The sequence below is a fragment of the Staurois parvus genome, unplaced genomic scaffold (assembly GCF_062004578.1).
Source record: "Staurois parvus isolate SC_StPar_1 unplaced genomic scaffold, SC_StPar_1.0 ptg000476l, whole genome shotgun sequence".
NCBI lineage: Eukaryota > Metazoa > Chordata > Amphibia > Anura > Ranidae > Staurois > Staurois parvus.
Genome location: NW_028318272.1, coordinates 1158574 through 1186288, shown reverse-complemented (window position 1 = coordinate 1186288; position 27715 = coordinate 1158574).

Below are 27715 nucleotides of genomic sequence, written 5' to 3'. Positions count from 1 at the left end.
CCGCCATGAATCATGCCTCAAACATGTGCCACTTTGAGGTCTCCTCACACACTGCTGGTGTGTTGAATTTTTTGACATAGGGTGCTGGCAGATTATGGGCCTCCTATAGCTGCTGCCAGGCCCCTAATCTGCCATAGGCCCCTATATACCGCTTCCTCATGCTGCTGCCAGGTCCAGAGTCTCTCATGGGTCCCTGTACGGCCTCCCATTGCTGCTGTCTCCATCGCCACACTCTGCCATGTGCCACTTTCAGGTCTCCTCACACACTGCTGGTGTGTAGAATTTTTTGACATAGGGTGCTGGCAGATTATGGGCCTCCCATAGCTGCTGCCAGGCCCCTAATCTGCCATGGGCCCCTATATACCGCCTCCTCATGCTGCTGCCAGGTCCACAGTGTCTCATGCCATGTGCCACTTTCAGGTCTCCTCACACTGCTGGTGTGTTGAATTTTTTGACATAGGGTGCTGGCAGATTATGGGCCTCCTATAGCTGCTGCCAGGCCCCTAATCTGCCATGGGCCCCTATATACCGCCTCCTCATGCTGCTGCCAAGTCCAGAGTCTCTCATGGGTCCCTGTACGGCCTCCCATTGCTGCTGTCTCCATCGCCACACTCTGCTGCCATGTGCCACTTTCAGGTCTCTTCACACTGCTGGTGTGTTAAATTTTTTGACATAGGGTGCAGGCAGATTACGGGCCTCACATAGCTGCTGCCAGGCCCCTAATCTGCCATGGGCCCCTATATACCGCCTCCTCATGCTGCTGCCAAGTCTAGAGTCTCTCATGGGTCCCTGTACGGCCTCCCATTGCTGCTGTCTCCATCGCCACACTCTGCCATGTGCCACTTTCAGGTCTCTTCACACTGCTGGTGTGTTAAATTTTTTGACATAGGGTGCAGGCAGATTACGGGCCTCACATAGCTGCTGCCAGGCCCCTAATCTGCCATGGGCCCCTATATACCGCCTCTTCATGCTGCTGCCAAGTCTAGAGTCTGTCATGGGTCCCTGTACGGCCTCCCATTGCTGCTGTCTCCATCGCCACACTCTGCTGCCATGTGCCACTTTCAGGTCTCTTCACACTGCTGGTGTGTTAAATTTTTTGACATAGGGTGCAGGCAGATTACGGGCCTCACATAGCTGCTGCCAGGCCCCTAATCTGCCATGGGCCCCTATATACCGCCTCCTCATGCTGCTGCCAAGTCTAGAGTCTCTCATGGGTCCCTGTACGGCCTCCCATTGCTGCTGTCTCCATCGCCACACTCTGCCATGTGCCACTTTCAGGTCTCTTCACACTGCTGGTGTGTTTAATTTTTTGACATAGGGTGCAGGCAGATTACGGGCCTCACATAGCTGCTGCCAGGCCCCTAATCTGCCATGGGCCCCTATATACCGCCTCCTCATGCTGCTGCCAAGTCTAGAGTCTGTCATGGGTCCCTGTACGGCCTCCCATTGCTGCTGTCTCCATCGCCACACTCTGCTGCCATGTGCCACTTTCAGGTCTCTTCACACTGCTGGTGTGTTAAATTTTTTGACATAGGGTGCAGGCAGATTACGGGCCTCACATAGCTGCTGCCAGGCCCCTAATCTGCCATGGGCCCCTATATACCGCCTCCTCATGCTGCTGCCAAGTCCAGAGTCTCTCATGGGTCCCTGTACGGCCTCCCATTGCTGCTGTCTCCATCGCCACACTCTGCTGCCATGTGCCACTTTCAGGTCTCTTCACACTGCTGGTGTGTTAAATTTTTTGACATAGGGTGCAGGCAGATTACGGGCCTCACATAGCTGCTGCCAGGCCCCTAATCTGCCATGGGCCCCTATATACCGCCTCCTCATGCTGCTGCCAAGTCCAGAGTCTCTCATGGGTCCCTGTACGGCCTCCCATTGCTGCTGTCTCCATCGCCACACTCTGCTGCCATGTGCCACTTTCAGGTCTCTTCACACTGCTGGTGTGTTTAATTTTTTGACATAGGGTGCAGGCAGATTACGGGCCTCACATAGCTGCTGCCAGGCCCCTAATCTGCCATGGGCCCCTATATACCGCCTCCTCATGCTGCTGCCAAGTCCAGAGTCTCTCATGGGTCCCTGTACGGCCTCCCATTGCTGCTGTCTCCATCGCCACACTCTGCTGCCATGTGCCACTTTCAGGTCTCTTCACACTGCTGGTGTGTTTAATTTTTTGACATAGGGTGCAGGCAGATTACGGGCCTCACATAGCTGCTGCCAGGCCCCTAATCTGCCATGGGCCCCTATATACCGCCTCCTCATGCTGCTGCCAAGTCTAGAGTCTCTCATGGGTCCCTGTACGGCCTCCCATTGCTGCTGTCTCCATCGCCACACTCTGCTGCCATGTGCCACTTTCAGGTCTCTTCACACTGCTGGTGTGTTTAATTTTTTGACATAGGGTGCAGGCAGATTACGGGCCTCACATAGCTGCTGCCAGGCCCCTAATCTGCCATGGGCCCCTATATACCGCCTCTTCATGCTGCTGCCAAGTCTAGAGTCTGTCATGGGTCCCTGTACGGCCTCCCATTGCTGCTGTCTCCATCGCCACACTCTGCTGCCATGTGCCACTTTCAGGTCTCTTCACACTGCTGGTGTGTTAAATTTTTTGACATAGGGTGCAGGCAGATTACGGGCCTCACATAGCTGCTGCCAGGCCCCTAATCTGCCATGGGCCACTATATACCGCCTCCTCATGCTGCTGCCAAGTCTAGAGTCTCTCATGGGTCCCTGTACGGCCTCCCATTGCTGCTGTCTCCATCGCCACACTCTGCCATGTGCCACTTTCAGGTCTCTTCACACTGCTGGTGTGTTTAATTTTTTGACATAGGGTGCAGGCAGATTACGGGCCTCACATAGCTGCTGCCAGGCCCCTAATCTGCCATGGGCCCCTATATACCGCCTCCTCATGCTGCTGCCAAGTCTAGAGTCTGTCATGGGTCCCTGTACGGCCTCCCATTGCTGCTGTCTCCATCGCCACACTCTGCTGCCATGTGCCACTTTCAGGTCTCTTCACACTGCTGGTGTGTTAAATTTTTTGACATAGGGTGCAGGCAGATTACGGGCCTCACATAGCTGCTGCCAGGCCCCTAATCTGCCATGGGCCCCTATATACCGCCTCCTCATGCTGCTGCCAAGTCCAGAGTCTCTCATGGGTCCCTGTACGGCCTCCCATTGCTGCTGTCTCCATCGCCACACTCTGCTGCCATGTGCCACTTTCAGGTCTCTTCACACTGCTGGTGTGTTTAATTTTTTGACATAGGGTGCAGGCAGATTACGGGCCTCACATAGCTGCTGCCAGGCCCCTAATCTGCCATGGGCCCCTATATACCGCCTCCTCATGCTGCTGCCAAGTCCAGAGTCTGTCATGGGTCCCTGTACGGCCTCCCATTGCTGCTGTCTCCATCGCCACACTCTGCTGCCATGTGCCACTTTCAGGTCTCTTCACACTGCTGGTGTGTTTAATTTTTTGACATAGGGTGCAGGCAGATTACGGGCCTCACATAGCTGCTGCCAGGCCCCTAATCTGCCATGGGCCCCTATATACCGCCTCCTCATGCTGCTGCCAAGTCTAGAGTCTGTCATGGGTCCCTGTACGGCCTCCCATTGCTGCTGTCTCCATCGCCACACTCTGCCATGTGCCACTTTCAGGTCTCTTCACACTGCTGGTGTGTTTAATTTTTTGACATAGGGTGCAGGCAGATTACGGGCCTCACATAGCTGCTGCCAGGCCCCTAATCTGCCATGGGCCCCTATATACCGCCTCCTCATGCTGCTGCCAAGTCCAGAGTCTCTCATGGGTCCCTGTACGGCCTCCCATTGCTGCTGTCTCCATCGCCACACTCTGCTGCCATGTGCCACTTTCAGGTCTCTTCACACTGCTGGTGTGTTTAATTTTTTGACATAGGGTGCAGGCAGATTACGGGCCTCACATAGCTGCTGCCAGGCCCCTAATCTGCCATGGGCCCCTATATACCGCCTCCTCATGCTGCTGCCAAGTCCAGAGTCTCTCATGGGTCCCTGTACGGCCTCCCATTGCTGCTGTCTCCATCGCCACACTCTGCTGCCATGTGCCACTTTCAGGTCTCTTCACACTGCTGGTGTGTTTAATTTTTTGACATAGGGTGCAGGCAGATTACGGGCCTCACATAGCTGCTGCCAGGCCCCTAATCTGCCATGGGCCCCTATATACCGCCTCCTCATGCTGCTGCCAAGTCTAGAGTCTCTCATGGGTCCCTGTACGGCCTCCCATTGCTGCTGTCTCCATCGCCACACTCTGCCATGTGCCACTTTCAGGTCTCTTCACACTGCTGGTGTGTTAAATTTTTTGACATAGGGTGCAGGCAGATTACGGGCCTCACATAGCTGCTGCCAGGCCCCTAATCTGCCATGGGCCCCTATATACCGCCTCCTCATGCTGCTGCCAAGTCTAGAGTCTCTCATGGGTCCCTGTACGGCCTCCCATTGCTGCTGTCTCCATCGCCACACTCTGCCATGTGCCACTTTCAGGTCTCTTCACACTGCTGGTGTGTTAAATTTTTTGACATAGGGTGCAGGCAGATTACGGGCCTCACATAGCTGCTGCCAGGCCCCTAATCTGCCATGGGCCCCTATATACCGCCTCTTCATGCTGCTGCCAAGTCTAGAGTCTGTCATGGGTCCCTGTACGGCCTCCCATTGCTGCTGTCTCCATCGCCACACTCTGCTGCCATGTGCCACTTTCAGGTCTCTTCACACTGCTGGTGTGTTAAATTTTTTGACATAGGGTGCAGGCAGATTACGGGCCTCACATAGCTGCTGCCAGGCCCCTAATCTGCCATGGGCCCCTATATACCGCCTCCTCATGCTGCTGCCAAGTCTAGAGTCTCTCATGGGTCCCTGTACGGCCTCCCATTGCTGCTGTCTCCATCGCCACACTCTGCCATGTGCCACTTTCAGGTCTCTTCACACTGCTGGTGTGTTTAATTTTTTGACATAGGGTGCAGGCAGATTACGGGCCTCACATAGCTGCTGCCAGGCCCCTAATCTGCCATGGGCCCCTATATACCGCCTCCTCATGCTGCTGCCAAGTCTAGAGTCTGTCATGGGTCCCTGTACGGCCTCCCATTGCTGCTGTCTCCATCGCCACACTCTGCTGCCATGTGCCACTTTCAGGTCTCTTCACACTGCTGGTGTGTTTAATTTTTTGACATAGGGTGCAGGCAGATTACGGGCCTCACATAGCTGCTGCCAGGCCCCTAATCTGCCATGGGCCCCTATATACCGCCTCCTCATGCTGCTGCCAAGTCCAGAGTCTGTCATGGGTCCCTGTACGGCCTCCCATTGCTGCTGTCTCCATCGCCACACTCTGCTGCCATGTGCCACTTTCAGGTCTCTTCACACTGCTGGTGTGTTAAATTTTTTGACATAGGGTGCAGGCAGATTACGGGCCTCACATAGCTGCTGCCAGGCCCCTAATCTGCCATGGGCCCCTATATACCGCCTCCTCATGCTGCTGCCAAGTCCAGAGTCTCTCATGGGTCCCTGTACGGCCTCCCATTGCTGCTGTCTCCATCGCCACACTCTGCTGCCATGTGCCACTTTCAGGTCTCTTCACACTGCTGGTGTGTTTAATTTTTTGACATAGGGTGCAGGCAGATTACGGGCCTCACATAGCTGCTGCCAGGCCCCTAATCTGCCATGGGCCCCTATATACCGCCTCCTCATGCTGCTGCCAAGTCCAGAGTCTCTCATGGGTCCCTGTACGGCCTCCCATTGCTGCTGTCTCCATCGCCACACTCTGCTGCCATGTGCCACTTTCAGGTCTCTTCACACTGCTGGTGTGTTTAATTTTTTGACATAGGGTGCAGGCAGATTACGGGCCTCACATAGCTGCTGCCAGGCCCCTAATCTGCCATGGGCCCCTATATACCGCCTCCTCATGCTGCTGCCAAGTCTAGAGTCTCTCATGGGTCCCTGTACGGCCTCCCATTGCTGCTGTCTCCATCGCCACACTCTGCCATGTGCCACTTTCAGGTCTCTTCACACTGCTGGTGTGTTAAATTTTTTGACATAGGGTGCAGGCAGATTACGGGCCTCACATAGCTGCTGCCAGGCCCCTAATCTGCCATGGGCCCCTATATACCGCCTCTTCATGCTGCTGCCAAGTCTAGAGTCTGTCATGGGTCCCTGTACGGCCTCCCATTGCTGCTGTCTCCATCGCCACACTCTGCTGCCATGTGCCACTTTCAGGTCTCTTCACACTGCTGGTGTGTTAAATTTTTTGACATAGGGTGCAGGCAGATTACGGGCCTCACATAGCTGCTGCCAGGCCCCTAGTCTGCCATGGGCCCCTATATACCGCCTCCTCATGCTGCTGCCAAGTCTAGAGTCTCTCATGGGTCCCTGTACGGCCTCCCATTGCTGCTGTCTCCATCGCCACACTCTGCCATGTGCCACTTTCAGGTCTCTTCACACTGCTGGTGTGTTTAATTTTTTGACATAGGGTGCAGGCAGATTACGGGCCTCACATAGCTGCTGCCAGGCCCCTAATCTGCCATGGGCCCCTATATACCGCCTCCTCATGCTGCTGCCAAGTCTAGAGTCTGTCATGGGTCCCTGTACGGCCTCCCATTGCTGCTGTCTCCATCGCCACACTCTGCTGCCATGTGCCACTTTCAGGTCTCTTCACACTGCTGGTGTGTTAAATTTTTTGACATAGGGTGCAGGCAGATTACGGGCCTCACATAGCTGCTGCCAGGCCCCTAATCTGCCATGGGCCCCTATATACCGCCTCCTCATGCTGCTGCCAAGTCCAGAGTCTCTCATGGGTCCCTGTACGGCCTCCCATTGCTGCTGTCTCCATCGCCACACTCTGCTGCCATGTGCCACTTTCAGGTCTCTTCACACTGCTGGTGTGTTTAATTTTTTGACATAGGGTGCAGGCAGATTACGGGCCTCACATAGCTGCTGCCAGGCCCCTAATCTGCCATGGGCCCCTATATACCGCCTCCTCATGCTGCTGCCAAGTCTAGAGTCTGTCATGGGTCCCTGTACGGCCTCCCATTGCTGCTGTCTCCATCGCCACACTCTGCCATGTGCCACTTTCAGGTCTCTTCACACTGCTGGTGTGTTTAATTTTTTGACATAGGGTGCAGGCAGATTACGGGCCTCACATAGCTGCTGCCAGGCCCCTAATCTGCCATGGGCCCCTATATACCGCCTCCTCATGCTGCTGCCAAGTCTAGAGTCTGTCATGGGTCCCTGTACGGCCTCCCATTGCTGCTGTCTCCATCGCCACACTCTGCTGCCATGTGCCACTTTCAGGTCTCTTCACACTGCTGGTGTGTTAAATTTTTTGACATAGGGTGCAGGCAGATTACGGGCCTCACATAGCTGCTGCCAGGCCCCTAATCTGCCATGGGCCCCTATATACCGCCTCCTCATGCTGCTGCCAAGTCCAGAGTCTCTCATGGGTCCCTGTACGGCCTCCCATTGCTGCTGTCTCCATCGCCACACTCTGCTGCCATGTGCCACTTTCAGGTCTCTTCACACTGCTGGTGTGTTAAATTTTTTGACATAGGGTGCAGGCAGATTACGGGCCTCACATAGCTGCTGCCAGGCCCCTAATCTGCCATGGGCCCCTATATACCGCCTCCTCATGCTGCTGCCAAGTCCAGAGTCTGTCATGGGTCCCTGTACGGCCTCCCATTGCTGCTGTCTCCATCGCCACACTCTGCTGCCATGTGCCACTTTCAGGTCTCTTCACACTGCTGGTGTGTTTAATTTTTTGACATAGGGTGCAGGCAGATTACGGGCCTCACATAGCTGCTGCCAGGCCCCTAATCTGCCATGGGCCCCTATATACCGCCTCCTCATGCTGCTGCCAAGTCTAGAGTCTGTCATGGGTCCCTGTACGGCCTCCCATTGCTGCTGTCTCCATCGCCACACTCTGCCATGTGCCACTTTCAGGTCTCTTCACACTGCTGGTGTGTTTAATTTTTTGACATAGGGTGCAGGCAGATTACGGGCCTCACATAGCTGCTGCCAGGCCCCTAATCTGCCATGGGCCCCTATATACCGCCTCCTCATGCTGCTGCCAAGTCCAGAGTCTCTCATGGGTCCCTGTACGGCCTCCCATTGCTGCTGTCTCCATCGCCACACTCTGCTGCCATGTGCCACTTTCAGGTCTCTTCACACTGCTGGTGTGTTAAATTTTTTGACATAGGGTGCAGGCAGATTACGGGCCTCACATAGCTGCTGCCAGGCCCCTAATCTGCCATGGGCCCCTATATACCGCCTCCTCATGCTGCTGCCAAGTCTAGAGTCTCTCATGGGTCCCTGTACGGCCTCCCATTGCTGCTGTCTCCATCGCCACACTCTGCTGCCATGTGCCACTTTCAGGTCTCTTCACACTGCTGGTGTGTTTAATTTTTTGACATAGGGTGCAGGCAGATTACGGGCCTCACATAGCTGCTGCCAGGCCCCTAATCTGCCATGGGCCCCTATATACCGCCTCCTCATGCTGCTGCCAAGTCCAGAGTCTGTCATGGGTCCCTGTACGGCCTCCCATTGCTGCTGTCTCCATCGCCACACTCTGCTGCCATGTGCCACATTCAGGTCTCTTCACACTGCTGGTGTGTTAAATTTTTTGACATAGGGTGCTGGCAGATTACGGGCCTCCCATTGCTGCTGCCAGACATGTAATCTGCCATGGGCCCCCGTACCGACTCCTCATGCTGTGACGTTGCAACAAGGTGTAATTCAACCCTACATATGTTAGACCGCCTTTACGAACAGCTAAAGGCCATCACAGATTTCCTGATGTTAAAAGCGGATAAAGGTACTCCCTGTGTAACTTAGATGTCAGCCATTGTCAGCTCATGTGTGACACCTGCGCTTGCTCAGGCCCTTTGAGGAGGCCACGCTATTCGTGAGTCGGCAGGACTATGGGATGAATGAGGTCAAATCGGCCATGGGCCCCCGTACCGCCTGTTCACGCTGATGCTGGTCCCACAGTGTGACCTGGGTCCCTGTACGGCCTCCCATTGCTTCCACTCTGCCATGTGCCACTTTGAAATCTCCTCACACTCCTGCGGTTGTCCATTTTGTCATAGGTTGCTGGCAGATTACAGGCCTTCCATAGGTGCCACCAAGCCCCATATCGGCCATGGGCCCCCGTACCGCCTGGTCACGCTGCTGCTGGGCCCACAGTGTGACCTGGGTCCCTGTACCGCCTCCCATTGCTCCCACTCTGCCATGTGCCACTTTCAGGTCTCCTCACGCTCCTGCTGGTTTCCATTTTGTCATAGGTTGCTGTATGGCCTCCCATTGCTGCTGCCTCCACCGCCACACTGTGGCTCCAAACACTGGTTTTGGCCCCGTGACTGGCCAAAGGAGTGAAGTGTGCAGTGATTCTAAGATCGACGGCACTCATCTGCATGTCATACTGACAGACAGTATTATTTCTCTTCCCCAGCAGACTCCAAGGGCATTTAAATTAAAGGTACAGTGTTCTGCACTAATATTAAGTCTCTCTGAAGCCTAGAAACACCCTTTTTTAAGTTAAATTCACAGCGAATTTATTCGACTCGAATCGAATATTGTCCACGAATTCGCCGAATCAGTCGAATCGAATTTTTCATTTCTTCGCTCATCTCTAATAGTAGTGGTCGGTGCCTATGGAGTGAGCAGGCAACCACATTTGCCAATACTGTTTCTCTTGTTCTGGCTACAGGCCCCAGTGGAATGATATAAACTTTGCTCCGCCTCTCTTTATCTTGCCGTAACAGGACCAGAGCAGCACCAGCAGCAACTGCAAGGGGACAGAGAAAGAGAAGTGCTCCAGTTTGTGGTGTGCTGTCACTGGACTCCTCTCATCTATTATCCTCTTTTTTTTGTTCAGGTCAGTGCATTTCACTCAGTGCATTTCAATGCTGCAAGGGAAGCCCACACACAATCATAACAACACATAGCACCATAAAGCAACTACTACAGGGGGATTAGGAAAGTAACAGCTCATTTACATTCCCTTTAGCTATAGTGGCCAAAGGTTGCAGTGCCATGGCTGCAGCAGGAATTATATGCTGTGCCACGCTTGGCGGGTGTGCTGCCCACCAAGGGTGATACATTCAAGTGAATGGGGCCACTCTGCAAGTGCCATTCACTTTGTTCAGTACAGTAGCCAAACAGTAACATACAGTAACATATTTGTCAAAATTACCTTCCCTAGGATCTTCTCATGTTGAGAAATATGTCCTCCAAAGAGAGGCAAAATGGATATATGACCTGCGGGCCACTATTCCTCCTGGCCTGAATGATATGTTTAGCTGCAAGCCTTTTCTATAAGGTACCATTATAGTCGCAGTGGCAATCATGTGGGTTGCCAACTAAATATTAATATCAATAAAATATGTATGTACAATGAATTGTTATGTATGCAATATTGTGTTACATCTTGGTCATGTTAGTCTTGGATGGTCTGGCATAGTCTCTCACTATTACACTACTTATTGCGAGCATTCGGTGGCCACTGGCAACCTTTGGTTGAGTAGGTGAAGGGGGCGTCTATTTGGTATTCATCCTTTTCCTGACGCCAATTTGTTCCAGGCTGCCTCTGCTTTTCGGGGGGGGGGGCTCCATGGGGATTGGGGGGAATGTGTATTTCGGTGGCATGTGTTGTTTTATATATCTGTTGACTGTGTTTGATTTTTTTTGCATTCATGTTGGTTTTGCCTGGGTTGGTATTCTCTCATTTTTGTGGCTATTCCTCCCTGTTCCCATTGGTCAATTCTAGTCGTGTTGGGGTGGAATGCTGGACAATTGGTTGATTTCCTGCCTGGGAGAGGCACCCAATGCGCATTCCTAGTGGAGGCGACCGCACTGCCAGCTGACGTCACCCTCAGCTGGAGCAGCACACGCTTTGTCAGCATTGTGACTGCGCATATTGATGACGTCATTGGCCACGACACTATGCGGCAGGTGACCACGCAGTCTGGTGGTGGGATCACATATAAAAGGACACTGAGAGGAGAGACTGTCAGACTGTCTGAACAGATGATGCATGCAATTACATTGTGGACTTAGGTGAGCATGGCGAGTTATATTATGGACAAAGAAATTTTTTGAGATATCAAACATGGGTCTAATATATTGTTGGTTTACACTGCAGGGATGACTGACTGATGCTTACATTCCTTTGCCTATTTAATCACATTGTGGCTATATGGATATTAATACCTTATATATGGAGATGTGAGGCCACAGTATCCTAAGGTATATATATATTTTAGCTGTGAGGTTACATTTGCCAATATTGTGGATGGTTGTGCTCAATTTAGTGAGTCTTGTACACACTTTTGTCTACAGTACTTTTTTGGGGACTGTCAATATCATGTTGTGACTATATAACTTTTACCTGGTCTACATGAGGAACACATTTAAGGATACCACATGTTGGATAATGATTTGAGTTGGATTGTTTGGATACATGCATCTATTACTGGAAATATAATTTAACTATTTCTTTGATCTAGATATTTCCATATATGTTTCTGGATGTGAATCTATTGGTTATATTATTGGCGCCAACCGCGGTATGCATTAGAATAATGTCCTCATCCTAGAAATACTGTCCTTAACAATCTCTCTGGTAGGTATTTGGGGAATTAATTGATCTGTGATAATCCTCAAAAATTGATCCAAAAGCTAACCACTATATTATGCTGCTAGGTAGACATCAGCATCTTGTCTATGATCTGGATTGTTCTGCTATGTGCTCCCCCAAGGGGGACCCTTAAGCCATTTGGATACTTATGACCAAGGTGCTTTAGTAAGAATTTTCTTTGTGGAAATGACATTTGTCTATACTATATGGTTTTTGTATGTCATATATGATTCTCATGCGATTCTGTTGTATGTCAGTGTATTTTACTGCAAAATCATGCATCCTGAAGAAGCTGTAAGACAAACGTGCTGACACATGAGGACTCACACCCCGACTATGTACCAGCTATTGGTGTAACATAAGAAACTTAAAACAATATAACATATAAGGGAGTGAGTTTAGCAGTCATAATCACAAAATGTCATGCAGCTGATTTGTTTTTAAATACATTTTAGCTTGATACTCAAGCTATTTTAAAGTATTTAAATAAAAGATGATTTTTTTTATATATGATTCCTATACATGGCGATCATATCCCTCTTAATCGCCCTGTCTCAATAGAGAATAAATTAAGTTTAGCTAATCTTTCCTCATAGCTGAGCTACTCCATGCCTATTATTAGTTTGGTTGCCCTTCTTTTCACTTTCTCCAGTTCTCTGGTATCCTTTTTGTGACCTGGTGCTAAAAACTTAAATGCATATGTCAGATGAGGTCTTACTAATGATTTGTACTGGGACAAAACGATGTCTATCACTGGAGTCTATACTTCATTTGATACAAGAAAGTATGTTCCTAGCTTTAGAAAATTCAGCTTGACTTTGCATGCTATTATTAAGTTTATGATCTACTGGAACACCCAGAATATTTTCAACCAATGACTCCGTCAGGTGTTCTCCTCCTAGAATTTGTGTCAGCCAAGCTTACATGTCCCATTTCCTGCACACCTGGACTTGTTGGCATCCTTTCAAATATACGGACTCATTCCAGCACTTGAGGCACCTCCAAACAGACCCTCTGCCACTGTAAAGTAACCACCCACTACATCATTCAATGATAGGTGATGACCATCACCCTAGTACTAGTGTGCTAACAGTCACCAGGTTATCTAACAATGGTAAGTGATCAACCTACATTCTTCTCACCCCTCTATTGCATGAAACTAAGTGAAACCTGGGATTCCCAGCCATGGCCAAATCTAGAGGTGTGCTGGGGTCAGCTGCTCCCCACCAGATTTCAGCTGTACCCCTGCAGGCAACTCTCCCCACCATGATTGTTGTTCCTGGGCAGGGTTGCCATCAGGAGAAGCTACCCATTAACTTAGGGGCAGGATAGCTGCAGCTAGCACACTCCCCTCCACCTTGCACAGACAGGAGAGGAGAGAGAAGGATCTATTTCACACTGAAATCCCCTATGTGCAGTCAGTGCTGTACCTGACAAAGGAGATGTGTGGGTGGGAGATTTGAAGCCAGAAGCCAGCAGATCCATTGTGGCTACATACCTGATGCTCCTGCCTGAACCTGCAGATCCCAGCCTGGGATGAGCTGTTCACTGAATACTCTCCATCTCGCTCCTTTCTGTCCCCCACCTTTCACTCCTCCCTCTTTTCTTCCAGGAGCTTCACACACTTGCCCATCTTATTTCATGTCCAGTTAGCACTTAGGGACAACTAAGCTCTGATTTGAGGGGGCGCTCCGCTGGATTCTGATGTAGGGGGGTACTCCACTGGATTCTGACATAAAAGGGCAGTCTGCTGGATTCTGATGTAAGAAGACACTCTGCTTCCACTGGATTCTGATGTAAGGGGGTATTCCACTGCGTTATGGTGTAAGAGGACACTTCACTGGATTTTTATGTAAGGGGACACTCTGCTGGATTCTGATCTAAGGGAGCACTCCGGTGTACTCTGATATAAGGGGGCACTCCGCTGTACTCTGATGTAAGGGGGCACTCTACTGAACTCTGACGTAAGGTACTTGATTCCAAAGTTCAATCAAATAAGACACCGGCGTGAGCTGAGATCAGGCTCTATGGCGCTACCAAAGTCAATGCATTTTGTTCACTGGATTGTGAGCTTGGCAGGACATTCGGGCATCCACACCTGAGGCATTTAAAGCAATTAATGCATCTCACACCCATATTGGCCAGCAGGCTTGCCCGATTCCAAAGGCAGTGATTACTACAGTATACCTAATTAGTATTAAAATTTAAAAAGGGAGAAGTATTACATCACTATCAAAATAATCATAACTACTTCATTTTTCCATTCATACAGTACAAATGGGGAAGCTGAAGGTGATTAAACTTTCTGATTTTCAGCTTGAGGAAAGACGTATTAGACTCCTACAAAAAGGTCTCACCATTTCACCAGTTAGCAAGATGGATCACTTTGATATTTTGAATGAAAAACTTCAATGGGTATATGAAGCGAATCTCATTATTACCAAAAAAGAAAGGGACTTTTTCAGTGTGGGAGAATTTAATATTCCCACACTTTATATTATCTAGAAAATACATAGCAATGAGACAAATTCCCCCCAGAAGGTTGATTGTGTCGGCAGTTAAAGGGCCGCTTAAAGAGTAGACAAATATGTGGATTCCCTGATTAAAGATATGGTAACCAGACTACCCTCATATGTGGGGGATTCAAGGGATGTGTTGAGTAAAATTGATCAAATTAGGGTGCTTGAAAACGCTTTACTTGTTGGTGTAGATGCCGAGTCTTTGTACACGTCTATTCCACATGAATGGGGCATAGCAGCAGTCTCCCATTTTCTTGAAGAAAGGTACCCAAGTATGGTTTCGCAAAATTAGTTAATTATTGAACTGCTTGATTTTGCATTAAAGAAGAATTTCTTCCAATTTGCTGCGCTGAATTACCAGCAAATCAGGGGACCCTCAATGGGGGCTCCATCTTATGATTTTGTCTTCACCTTGGCTGGTGGGAGGAGGAGGTAGTATATACAGTACCTCAGAGATGTATCGGGGCCACATTGGACTGTAGCTAAGGTACATCGCTGATGTATTGGTCCTTTGATATGCCTCTAGATTAGAACTGGATCAGTTTATGGATGAACTTGGTAGGAATAGCCAAAATATACGGTTAACTTTTTCTGCTGACCCCGCTCATATTCCCTTCCTGGATCTTAACATCTGCATTAAGGGCAACAGGCTAGTGACCAAGACTTTTAGGAAAATGACAGCGGCCAAAACTCTGCTTCATGCCTCTAGCTATCACCCCCAATTCCCTTATTAAGGGGATTCCAGTAGGACAGTTCCTGAGGATCCACAGGAACTACACGGAGGTTGATGACTACAGGCATCAACCTCTGTGGCAAAGAAATGATATGTATGATAATTTCAGGGATGCTCAGAGAGGCGAGGGAAAAAGTAGCCAAAAGAGATAGGAAAGAACTTCTCTCGGGCAAAAATTCTCAAGTGGAGGAAAAAGATGTTGAAGGACCAGTGAGAATAATAACCCAGTTTGGCTCTCAGTGGAACAATGTGTAGACACTAACATCTCCTTACCTGATCTCCAGAAATGGAAAGGATTGTGGGTAAAAGACCCTATATGGTTGCAAAGAGGGCCAATAATATAAGTGATATGGTTGGAGGGCGAAGCCTAACTATGGCGGCAGCGGAGAGCTCGTGGTAGGAGCTCCCGGCCAGAGCCCCTCAGACTGATCCCCTGTCGTGACCCACGGAATTCCCCTGAAGTATGGAGCCCTAGAACCCTGAGACCTACCTCGGACAGGCGGGCTCCCTCGGTTGAGTGGCGGCCCGTGGGAGGAAGAGCTGGGGAACGGAGTTCGCTGAGAGAGGTGGAGACGCTGAGTGCGGTTGCCGGGAAACAAGGAGGTGCGGCCGGGACATGTGACCGGCCGCAGTGCATCACTGGGAGGTGAGGAAGCCGGCCAGCCAGCTGGAGGCAGACGGGGAACAGGAGAGATATCGTCCTGCTGGATGACTAGCCCCTAGTGTAGCCCAGCGGGGGTGAACCGTGAACCATGAAGAACTGCCTGCTAAACAAAAAAAAATGGAGGAAAGTCCTGGAGGGTCCCCCTGAGAGCAAAAAAGCCGACCTGCGGGAGAAATGGAGCCGGGAGCAGTCTCATGTGAGGAGCAGGAAGGGTGAGTGGCTCCGGCTGTGGCCCCAAATATAAAAACTGTGCAGATTTGGGAGAAACTGTATTAAGTTGAAGGAAGGCAGAGAGTGAGAAAAAAAGGGGGGGGGCCCCCAGAGAATATAAAGAATATAAAGAAGAACGTAAGGCAATAACACACAGAAAAGTTAACAGAAGCTGCTGGGAGCTCTATCGCTATACTATAATGATTTATTTTTTCTGTGTAAAATGTTTCATTGTCAATGTCTGTGTAAAAGTTTACAAGAGAAAAATAAAAGAAATAGAAGAAATGAAAAATAAAAGTGCAAAGGGAACCGGGCCTAAAGGGACCGAAACGGGTACAATAAAAAAGTATACATCCCAGGGAAACATGACCCCGGAAAGGCCCCAGAGTAGAAATGACAAAGGAGAATTAGACTTAAGCATGCAAAGTAGTCCTAAACAAGTAATGGATTTGGATATTAGTAGTCAACAAAGACCAGAGACAGAAAAAGACCTACAAATCCCAAATAAAAAAGAGATGACAGAAATGTTTAAAGGTCTAGAGAGAACAATAAAGCAAGAAATGGTAAATATTCGGAGTGATCTGGGGCAGCTGTTGTTAAGAGTGGAGGAAACGGAGCAGAAAGTTAAAAATCAGACCCAGATTATTTCCGAATTAGAAAAGAAGATAATTAATATGGAAAAAGTTCAGGAAAAATTGCTGTACAAGGCGGAAATTCAAGAGAATAAAGAAAGAAGGAGAAACATAAGGATAAGAGGGGTACCGGAAAGCCTAAAAGGAGAACTAATGGAAGAGGCGGTCTATAAAATACTGAACTTTATAATGGGAAACTCTGATATGGAAAGGACTAATATAGAAGGGATCTCTAGAAATGGGAAACTCCAGGAGAACCAGAAGAAGGATAGGCCGAGAGACATACTGGTCAAATTTTATGAACTGCAGCAAAGGGAAAGAATCTGGAGGAAAACCAAGGGAAAACCAGTAATAAAATATGGAGAAGTGGACATCCAAATATATGCGGACTTGTCACCGGAGACTCTCCGAAGGAGGAGATCTCTGAGGCCTTTGCTGGAGCAGATGAGAAAACAGAAGGTGCAATATAGATGGGGGACACCGGAGTGCTTAATAGGATGGAAAAACGGAATAACAGCCCAAATGGGGTTCCCAGAGGACTTGAGAAATTTTTGCGATAGACTGGAAATGCAGAGAATTGAAATGAATGGATGGGAAGAAGAACCCGGGGGAAATCGATTAAGGAGAGGGGAGGGGTGGAGACTGGTGGAGGGGGGGAGGTAGGGCGAGGGGGGGGAGTAGAGGGGAGAGAGGTTTTTTTTTTTTTTTTATCTCTCCTTTTTTCCCTCTTGCCTCCACTCCATCGCCTGTTACCCCCTCACCCCTCTAGCTTAACGCCTTTTCATCTTCTTTTTGTTAAGAGGTATAAACAAAAAGGGGGTCAATGGGGAGATCTGGAAGGAGGGGAGGCTGTCCATGGGAGGAGTGTAGCCCTAAGGATTATATCAAAGGTGGATGATAGTTCCACAAATGATAGTTAGGCAAAGCGAAGGCCTAAAAAGAGGGGGGAGGGAGGGGGGGAGTGATGGCAATGATGCCGGGGGGGGATGGAAGGGAGGGGGAGGAAGGGGAATGAGGGGAGAGGGGGGGAGGGAAAAGGGGGGAGAAAAGGCTAGTGAGATAAAAACGCTCTATAGGAATAAGAAAGAGGAAAGTAAGGAGGAAAGAGGAGTTAGGAGGAAAAGAGTAAGATGGTAGAAATTCAATATATAACCTACAATATAAAAGGGTTAAGCTGTCCAGGAAAGAGATTTAGGTTATTTAAAGAACTACAACATAGAAAATCTTCAGTGGTATTTCTTCAAGAAACACACCTAGAGATAGAGTTGAAGGTTCGATTGAGGACCAGATATTTTCCAACATGGTTTTATGCGGACTCACCAATCAAAAGAGCAAAGGGTGTCGCTATAGGCTTCACTAAAAATATAAGGTTTGAGGTTGAGGAGAGATTAACGGATCTGGAGGGAAGGTTTCTATTTTTGAGAGGTAAATTACAGGGAATTGAGTGCACAATAGCAAATATATACAGTCCAAATAAGAAGCCAGAGACATTTATGAGAGAAGTGTTGAAGAGATTGATGGATTTTAAAAGAGGGTGTATGATTGTAGCGGGAGACTTTAACTTCTGTATGGATCGGCGAATACATACTAATTCTGGTATGCGGAGAGAGGAAAGCAAGTCCTTGAGAAGGTTAAAGAAACTGATGCATGAGTGTCAACTGGTGGATATCTGGAGAATCAGGAATATGAAGGAGAGAGTTTATACTTTCTTTTCGCATGTACATGAGACTTATTCTAGAATAGATTACATATTAGTAGAACATCAAATGATAGAGTGGGTGGGGGAAGTAAAAATAGGAGAAAGTACTCTGTCGGACCATGCCCCGGTTGCAATGAAGTTAAAATGGGGTAGAGAGGAGCGAGAGGGATATGTGTGGCGGATGAATGAGGCACTCCTCACGGATGAAGAGATCGGTCAATGAATTGAGAGGGAAATCGAATGGTTTTTTGAAGAGAATGAGACAGAGGATGTGTCGGTTGCAACGGTGTGGGAAGCACATAAAGCCTACATCAGAAGTCTTCTCATTGCAATGGGGGCAAAAAAGAAAAAAGAAAGGAGAGAAAAGATAAATAGATTATTAAATGAAATACATAATCTTGAACAGGTGCACAAAAGGGAAAGATCTAAGGAGATAATGCAGCTGTTAATAAAGAAGAAAGAAGAATTAGAGAATGTAATGGAGGAAGAGAAAAGAAGAGTCTTTAATAAAGTAACATGTGAAAGGTATAGATGGGGAGATAGGCTCGGAATGTATTTAATGAGAACTTTAAGAAAGAAGAAAAATAGAAATTATATTGAGAAAATAAAAAATTCCAAGGGGGAATTTGTACACTCAACCAAGGATATTGCCAGAGTATTTAAAGACTACTATAGTGGGCTGTATAATATCATACCCCAGGACATGTTTAAAAAAATGGAAATAGTAAATAGAGGGAAAAGAAAGATATATCTAGAAGACGCAGGCCTACCGAAACTAAGAGAAATACAACTGAACTCTTTAGAGGAAGAAATAACTTCAGAGGAAATAGAAATAGCGTTAAAAAGCATGGCGGGAGGGAAAAGCCCGAGTCCGGACGGATTTATGGTTAAATATTATAAAAAATATAAAGAGTTTTTAATACCCAAGATGAAGATCTATATGAACGCCTTGGGAAATGGGATGGAGATGAGGGGAGAATCTCTACAGGCCAACATAGTACTGATACAGAAGGAAGATAAAGACCCCTCGCAATGTGCAAGTTATCGACCAATAGTGCTATTGAATGTAGACACTAAAATATTTGCAAAGGTGCTGGCAAATAGACTAAAGGAACTGATGCTGGAGTGGATACACAGAGATCAGGTGGGGTTTGTCCCGGGAAGAGAGGGTAGAGATAATGCTCTGAGATCACTGTTGCTCATCCAGGAGGCTAAAAAAGGGAAAACCCCAATGATACTTATGTCGATAGATGCGGAGAAGGCATTCGACAGAGTAAGTTGGGGTTTTATGATGGATACCCTGGAAGTGTTAGGACTGGGAGACAGAATGAGAGGATGGATTGGAGAGTTATACAGAGGACCTACCGCCACCATAATGGTAAATGGAGGAAGATCAGAGCATTTTAAGATGTCAAACGGCACAAGACAGGGATGTCCGTTGTCTCCATTGTTATATGTGTTATCACTGGAGCCCTTGTTGTCTAGGATTAGGAAGAATATAGATCTAAAAGGAATAAAGATAGGAGATAGAGAACATAAGGTAGTGGCGTATGCGGACGATCTGATGTTTTATGTTGGTAACCCCAGAACATCACTTCCAAACTTAATGAAAGCATTGAGGGAGTATGGAGAACTGTCAAACCTGAAAATTAACCCGACAAAGACTGAAATCTTAAATATAAACCTAAAAAATAGTGAAAAAGAAAAACTACAAGAGGAATTTCCTTTTCTTTGGAGAGATAAAGAATTAAAATATTTAGGAATAAAATTATCAGCCTCAACTAAGAACCTATACAAAGCCAATTATATAGCATTATTAAATGAGATCAAGGCGGAGCTGAGGAGGGTGGGAAATGGAAATCCATCGTGGATAGGGCGCATAAACCTGATAAAGATGATAATTGTCCCCAAAGTATTATACAAATTTCAAATGATTCCAATCAAACTCCCAGAGACATATTTTAAAGAACTTAGGAAAATGATAATAAAATATATATGGAGAAATAAAAAACCTAGAATAGGCTATGGGACGTTGACTAGAAGTAAAGAGAGAGGAGGAATGGGAGTACCAGACTTTAGGAGATACTATAGAGCGGGGATTATTGCGAGAATCTTTGACTGGATCCATAATCCGGAGAAAAGTTGGTTTAAAATAGAGAAAGCACTGAGTGGAATAAGTTTAAGTAAAAGTATTTGGGTACCCGCACAATATAGGGAATTAGAGGAGAGCACTAGTATGTACACCCTTAATGTTTTAAAAGAATGGGATTTATTACACAGACAAAAGGGGTGGGTTTTTAATTCACAATTAATACCACTTAGGAACACAAAATATTTCACCCCGGGTATGGATAGTATAGCAGGGAAATGGATTAAAAAGCAGGAGGCACAATTGAGAGACATAATGGTAGGAGAAGAAATAGGGTCATATAAGGACATGGAGGAAAGAACGGGAGAAGTCTTTAATAAGATGGATAGATTAAGATACTACCAATTGAAGTACTTTTTTGAGAGCCTCCCAAAGCCTATAAGAACTAGAAAAGACTGGAATCCATTCGAGAGAATATTTGAGTCACGGGAAAATGGTAGACACGGAATGGCAAAAACACACAAGATATTAATGGAACTTGACACTGACACAAAATTAATGCACATAGAGAAATGGGAAAGAGATATGGGAAGAAAAATAGAGGAGGAGGAGCAGAGGAAAATGCTCACATTAATTCATGAAAATATTAGTATGAGGGAAGTAGAAATAAATTATAAGTGTTTAAATAGATGGCACATTACCCCTAACGTGGAGCACAAGATGAATACGGAAACGTCACAGATGTGTTGGAGAGGTTGTGGAGAGGTGGGCACGTGGTATCATATGTGGTGGGAGTGTCCAGAAATACAGGGGTTCTGGCGGAGGATAGTTTATTTGATTGGGAAAATTACTAAAATCAATATAGGATTGGATCCAGAACTATGTCTTCTCCATATCTCAGAACTCTCAACGAAAGCATATAAGAGTTTGGGGATATGGCACTACTTGACCGCAGCAAAGAGTCTGATCCCCAGGTACTGGAAGAGAAGAGAGGTGCCAACTGAGGAGGATTGGATGGATAGAGTAAATCAGATATCTGGGACAGAAAGATTGTATTATATGCATGAGGACAAGTTGGAGATATATAATAAAAAATGGAAAGGTTGGGAAAAATACAAAGCAAAGGTGAAATTTATGAAGAGATAACACTCCTGGAAGTAGGTTTAGAATGAGGTTAAGGAATAATAGAAATATATGGAGTTAATGAGACAAGAGGAAAAGGTGGAGGGAGTGGGGAGGATGGGAGGGGATAGGGAGATTGTAAGGGACCGCCCGGCGGTACTACTAGCACTCCACTGAATAGGCGTCCCCAGCGCACGGAGTCTAAGTCCCAGGGTGCTTGTTCACCAGGGCCCCTGATGGTGGGGATGGACTTGGAGCTCCCTGAGACCAGGTCGTGGCTACCGGGTGCGCCCGTCAGTGGTAGTAGTATGCGCAAGGGGCTCCCACGGGGAAGAGTCTGATGTGAGGAGGTCAGAAGACCCCACTGCACGGGATGGATGGATGAGCAAGGTCAGACGGGCCGGGTCGGTAACAGAGAGGGCGGCAAGGTACAAGGCAGCGGGCATAGAATGGTCGGGTCACACGCCAGGTCAGCAACAGCAGGTCAAATCCAATAGGGGGCATTCAGGAGAGAGGTCAGGCAAAGCAAGGGTCAGAATAGGAGAAAACAGCAAGGTCAGGTACAATCCGGGTCAATAACTTACAGGGTACAGGTTCACAGGATACAGGATGCAGGAAAGACCAGAAGGCACTGAATGACAGCTCAGGGTCATTTAAATATCCCGCCCTGCGCTGCCATTGGTGCCCAGCGGGCGGCCGTGGCTTCTACTGCGCATGCGCGAATTCGAACGCCGCGGCCGGCCCGGACCCAGTGCTCGAGTCCCTGCGCCGGGCGGCATACTGCGCCTGCGCCGGGACCAACGCGGCGGGGATCGAGGGGATCCCTGACATTGCCCCCCCCCTACGGGCAACCTCCGGATGCCCACCCGATCTCTCCACCACGGGTGATCGCGAAAAAACCTCAAGTCTGGGTGCATGGACATTATGGGCTGGTTCCCAAGAATTGTCCTCAGGACCATAGCCCTTCCATTTGATAAGGAATTGGGTCTGGCCTCCCCTCCTTCGACACTTCAGGATTGTTTCAACCTCAAACTCTTCTTCTCCTTCGACCGTTACCGCTTCCGGGGGTCTAGATTCCCAGTCAGGGAAGGCATCTGGGACCACTGGCTTCAGCAGGGACACATGAAAGACCGGGTGGATCTTGAGCGTGTCAGGGAGGGCGAGTTCGTAGGCTACTTCGTTAACCATCCGTTTAATGCAGAAGGGGCCTATAAATTTGGGTCCCAATTTCTTTGACGGGCAAAGCATCTTTAGATTGGACGTCGCCAGCCAAACCTTCTCCCCAGGCCGCAATACCAGATCTCCTCTCCGTTTCCTGTTGAATGCTTTCCTGTAGTCTTCCTGGGCCCGACTGATGGCCACTTGAAGCTTCTTATTGTTCGCAGCGAAGAATGTTACCACATCTTGTGTTGCTGGTACTGGGCATTCCGACACCAAATCCGGGAGGAAGACTGGGTGAAAGCCATAGTTGGCAAAGAACGGGGACTGCCCTGTTGCTGAGTGGCGGGCGTTGTTATACGCAAATTCCGCTAAAGGAAGAAGTGGCAGCCAGTCATCTTGAGTAAACGAGGTATAGCATCTTAAGTATTGCTCCAAGGTCTGATTGGTCCTTTCGGTTTGACTGTTAGTTTGAGGGTGGAACGCAGAGGAGAGAGATAATTTGATGTCCAGGGCTTTGCACAGTGCCCTCCAGAATCTGGACGTGAACTGGACCCCTCGGTCCGAGACGATGTCTTCAGGGACCCCATGCAACCTGACTACCTCACGAATGAAGACTTGCGCGGTCTCGGCCGCCGAGGGGGTTTTCTTCAACGGGATGAAGTGGGCCATCTTGGACAAGCGATCCACGACTACCAGGATTGCCGTGTGGTCTCGGGATGGCGGAAGCTCGACTATAAAGTCTAGTGAGATCTTTTGCCAAGGCCGTTCAGGAATAGGTAAGGGTCGCAGCAGACCCCAAACCTTGTTTCTTGCTGGCTTGTTCTTCTGGCAGGTGACACAGGACCTGACATAGCCCTTACAATCCTTAGCCATGTCTGGCCTCCAGAATGAGCGTCGGAGAAGTTCCAGGGTCTTTTCTGGGCCAAAGTGCCCCGCCATTGGGTGGTCGTGGCAATGCCCCAAGACCAAGGTTCGGGTTTCTTCCGGCACCACAATTCGGTCTTCCCTCCATAGGAGTCCCCCCTTGTTCCGGAGTGGCCCTCCGCCTGGGGTAGAGAAGTTTGTGGATGCCTCCATTAGCCTGGAACGAAGATCCGACTGAAGGGCCAAGAAGTTACCCGAGGACAGGATGGTGTCAGGTACTGGGGTCTCCTTGGCGTCTTCGTACATCCGTGATAACGCATCCGGCTTAGTGTTCTTTGATCCCGGCCGGTACGTAATGTGGAAGTTGAATCTCGAAAAGAATAGTGCCCATCTCGCCTGTCGCGGGCGTAGACGCTTGGCGGTTCTCAGATACTCTAGGTTCTTGTGGTCAGTAAATATTAAGATGGGGTGCACCGCACCTTCCAGCAGGTACCTCCATTCCTCTAACGCCGTTTTGATCGCTAGTAGCTCTCGATCACCGATATCATAGTTCCTCTCCGCTGGGGTCAGCTTCCGTGAGAAGAACGCTACAGGGTGGAGCAGTTCCTTGGTGCCTTTTCGTTGGGAGAGGATGGAGCCTACCGCATTCTCCGATGCATCTACCTCCAAGATATAGGGCAGAGCGGCGTCTGGGTGACCCAAAATGGGTGCCGAAGTTAACAGCTTCTTTAAGACTTCGAAAGCTCCCTGCGCTTCTGGTGTCCATCTGAATCGGGTTCCCAGCTTGGTTAGCTGAGTAATGGGGGAGACCAGACCCGAGAAGTTCTTGATGAACTTCCGGTAAAAATTTGCAAAGCCGATGAATCGCTGGACGCCTTTCCTATCTGTGGGTTCAGGCCAATCCAGTATTGCAGCGACCTTCTGGGGATCCATCGCGACCCCCGCGGTGGAGATAATCAGGCCCAAGAAGGCAATGCTGGATTGTTCAAAACAACATTTTTCTGCCTTGGCGTACAACCCATGCTGCCGCAACCGCCCCAATACTTTTGCTACATGTATTCTGTGTTCCCCCAAAGACGGGGAGAAAATCAGAATGTCGTCTAAATAAACGATCACGAAGACATCCAGAAAGTCCCTAAAAATATAATTTACAAAGTGTTGAAAAGTGGCCGGAGCATTGCACAACCCGAACGGCATGACCAGATATTCAAAATGACCGAAGCGGGTGCGGAAGGCCGTCTTCCACTCATCCCCCTCCCTTATGCGAATCAAGTTGTACGCCCCCCTCAGATCCAGCTTGGTAAAAACCACTGCTGACTTTAAACTTTGGAACAGCTCAGGTACTAATGGTAGTGGGTAACGTTTTTTTATCGTGACCCTGTTCAATTCCCTGTAATCGATACATGGCCTTAAGGTTTTGTCCTTCTTTTCAACAAAGAAGATTCCCGCCCCCGCCGGTGAGGTGGAGTGGCGGATGAACCCCTTCTGGAGGCTGTCCTCGATATATATTCCTTTAGGGCCCCCAATTCGGGCTCTGAAAGGGGGAAGATTCGCCCAAAAGGAATTTCTGAGCCGGGTAACAGGTCAATGGGGCAGTCATAAGGGCGGTGGGGGGGTAGAGTATCAGCTCCCCGTTTGCTGAACACATCTAAAAACCCATGGTAGACCGCAGGGATTACTTGTTTTAATTCAGCTTCCCCCTCAGAGCACAGGAGGATTTGGGGGCCCCCGGGCCCGAAGTACGGCAGTATATCCGACAGTATGGGGAAGGGAACGTGATTACTCCGGTCTCCCAGTCAATCTGGGGGTTATGGGCCCGTAACCATGGGAGCCCCAGAATGACTGGGAAGAGGGGTGAAGCTATAGCATCCAGGCGGAGGAATTCCTGGTGCTGGCCGGCAATGACAGTGGTGATGGAGGGGGTTTCCTGGTTCACTACCCCCGATTTTATTCGGGAACCGTCGGCCAAATAAATATTGAACCCCTTCTGTTTCAATTGAGGGGGAATACCCTGCTGGTGAGCAAAATTAATATCCACGAAGCAGCTGCATGCCCCAGAGTCAATTATGGCCGATACTTCCACGGTCCTTTCTGGAAGCTGAAAGGAAAGGGGTACCACTAAGTATTGGGATGGACCAACATTGCCAATGGATAAGGAAGAAGAGGTGCACTTACTCAGTTTCTGCGGGCAGGAACGCGCCATATGACCAGCTTCGCCACAATAGAGGCACAGGTTCTGGGATCGTCTGCGCAGATGTTCCTCTGGGGATAGTTTAGGCCGTGCCAGGCCGAGCTGCATGGGTTCGGGGTTGTCTCCAGGTGGCCGGTTTTGGACGACTGGCCTAGGTGTTTGACTGGGACCCTGAAATGATCCCCAGGGATTTCCATGACCCTGGCCGGACCTCTCAAACCTGCGTTCCCGCAGTCTACGGTCAATTTTAATGGTCAGTGCTATTAAGTCCTCTAAAGTCTCAGGTACCTCCACCCGGGCGAGCTCGTCTTTCAGGCCATCTGATAGGCCAATACGGAACTGATGCAGGAGTGCGAACTCGTTCCAGCGAGTATCCCCCATCCATCGCCTAAATTCAGCTGCGTACTCCTCCGCCGCTCGGCGGCCTTGCCGGAGCGTGTACAGAGTAGCTTCAGCAGAAGCTGCCCGCTGTGGGTCATCATAAAGGATGGCCATAGCATCAAAAAACCTGTCAACCGAACTGAGGTGAGGGTCGTTTTTTCCCCGTAATCGATGGGCCCAGTCTTGGGGTTCACCCTGCAGGAGGGAGATGACGAACCCCACCTTCACGGATTCAGTCACGAAGGTTCGGGGTTGTAGCTCAAAATAGAGGAGGCAGGACTCGCGGAATGATCTAAAACGTGTGCGGTCCCCGTGGAAACGTTCCGGTAAGGGTACTCGGGGGTCGGCCGCCGGGAGTGGTGCGGATGCCCCAGACACCAGCACAGGGGCTGCTACAGCTGGAGATGTGGGGACCGCGGCCTGTGGGGCGGGAGCGGATATAGTGCAGGCCTGGAATTGAGTTTCAATCCGCTGACATCTATCCTGCAGGGCCGATACGGTCTGTGTCAAATTGGACAGGTGCCTGCAGATCTCCTCCAGCGGCGAGGGACCTCCTCTAGACTCAGTCATGGCCTTCTGGTACTGTAAGGGACCGCCCGACGGTACTACTAGCACTCCACTGAATAGGCGTCCCCAGCGCACGGAGTCTAAGTCCCAGGGTGCTTGTTCACCAGGGCCCCTGATGGTGGGGATGGACTTGGAGCTCCCTGAGACCAGGTCGTGGCTACCGGGTGCGCCCGTCAGTGGTAGTAGTATGCGCAAGGGGCTCCCACGGGGAAGAGTCTGATGTGAGGAGGTCAGAAGACCCCACTGCACGGGATGGATGGATGGATGAGCAAGGTCAGATGGGCCAGGTCGGTAACAGAGAGGGCGGCAAGGTACAAGGCAGCGGGCATAGAATGGTCGGGTCACACGCCAGGTCAGCAACAGCAGGTCAAATCCAATAGGGGGCATTCAGGAGAGAGGTCAGGCAAAGCAAGGGTCAGAATAGGAGAAAACAGCAAGGTCAGGTACAATCCGGGTCAATAACTTACAGGGTACAGGTTCACAGGATACAGGATGCAGGAAAGACCAGAAGGCACTGAATGACAGCTCAGGGTCGTTTAAATATCCCGCCCTGCGCTGCCATTGGTGCCCAGCGGGCGGCCGCGGCTTCTACTGCGCATGCGCGAACTCGAACGCCGCGGCCGGCCCGGACCCAGTGCTCGAGTCCCTGCGCCGGGCGGCATACTGCGCCTGCGCCGGGACCAACGCGGCGGGGATCGAGGGGATCCCTGACAGAGATAGAGGGAGGGTGTATGGGAGGGGGGGAAGGAAAAGGAAGTTATATATATAAATAAATTATATAACAGAGAATTAATGTTTAGATAACTATTTTAATAGAAATGTTGAAATGTTTTGTATATGACGTGAAAACTAAATAAATATTTATAATAAAAAAAAAAATAAAATAATGCAAGTGATATATTATTTCACTCAGAATATGTAAAAACACCCAGTAGAAACTGGCTCACAGTTCTTCCAGAGATGACGGGCTTGATTCAATGTGGTCACTGCAAGATTTGCAGGTTTGTAGACCGAACAGAAATGTTCACCAATTGCAATTCAAGATTAGGCAGTTTATAAACTGTGGCACTGAGAGGGTGCTTTACATCATTGAATGCCCTTATAAGAAGATTTATGTAGGCAAAATGAAAAGACAGCTCCAGGTCAGAGTCGGTGAGCACCTTAGTAGTATCAAACTTAAAGCAGACGCTCCATTAGCCCAACATTTCATTGAGTTCCATGAGGGTAAGACCAATGAACTGA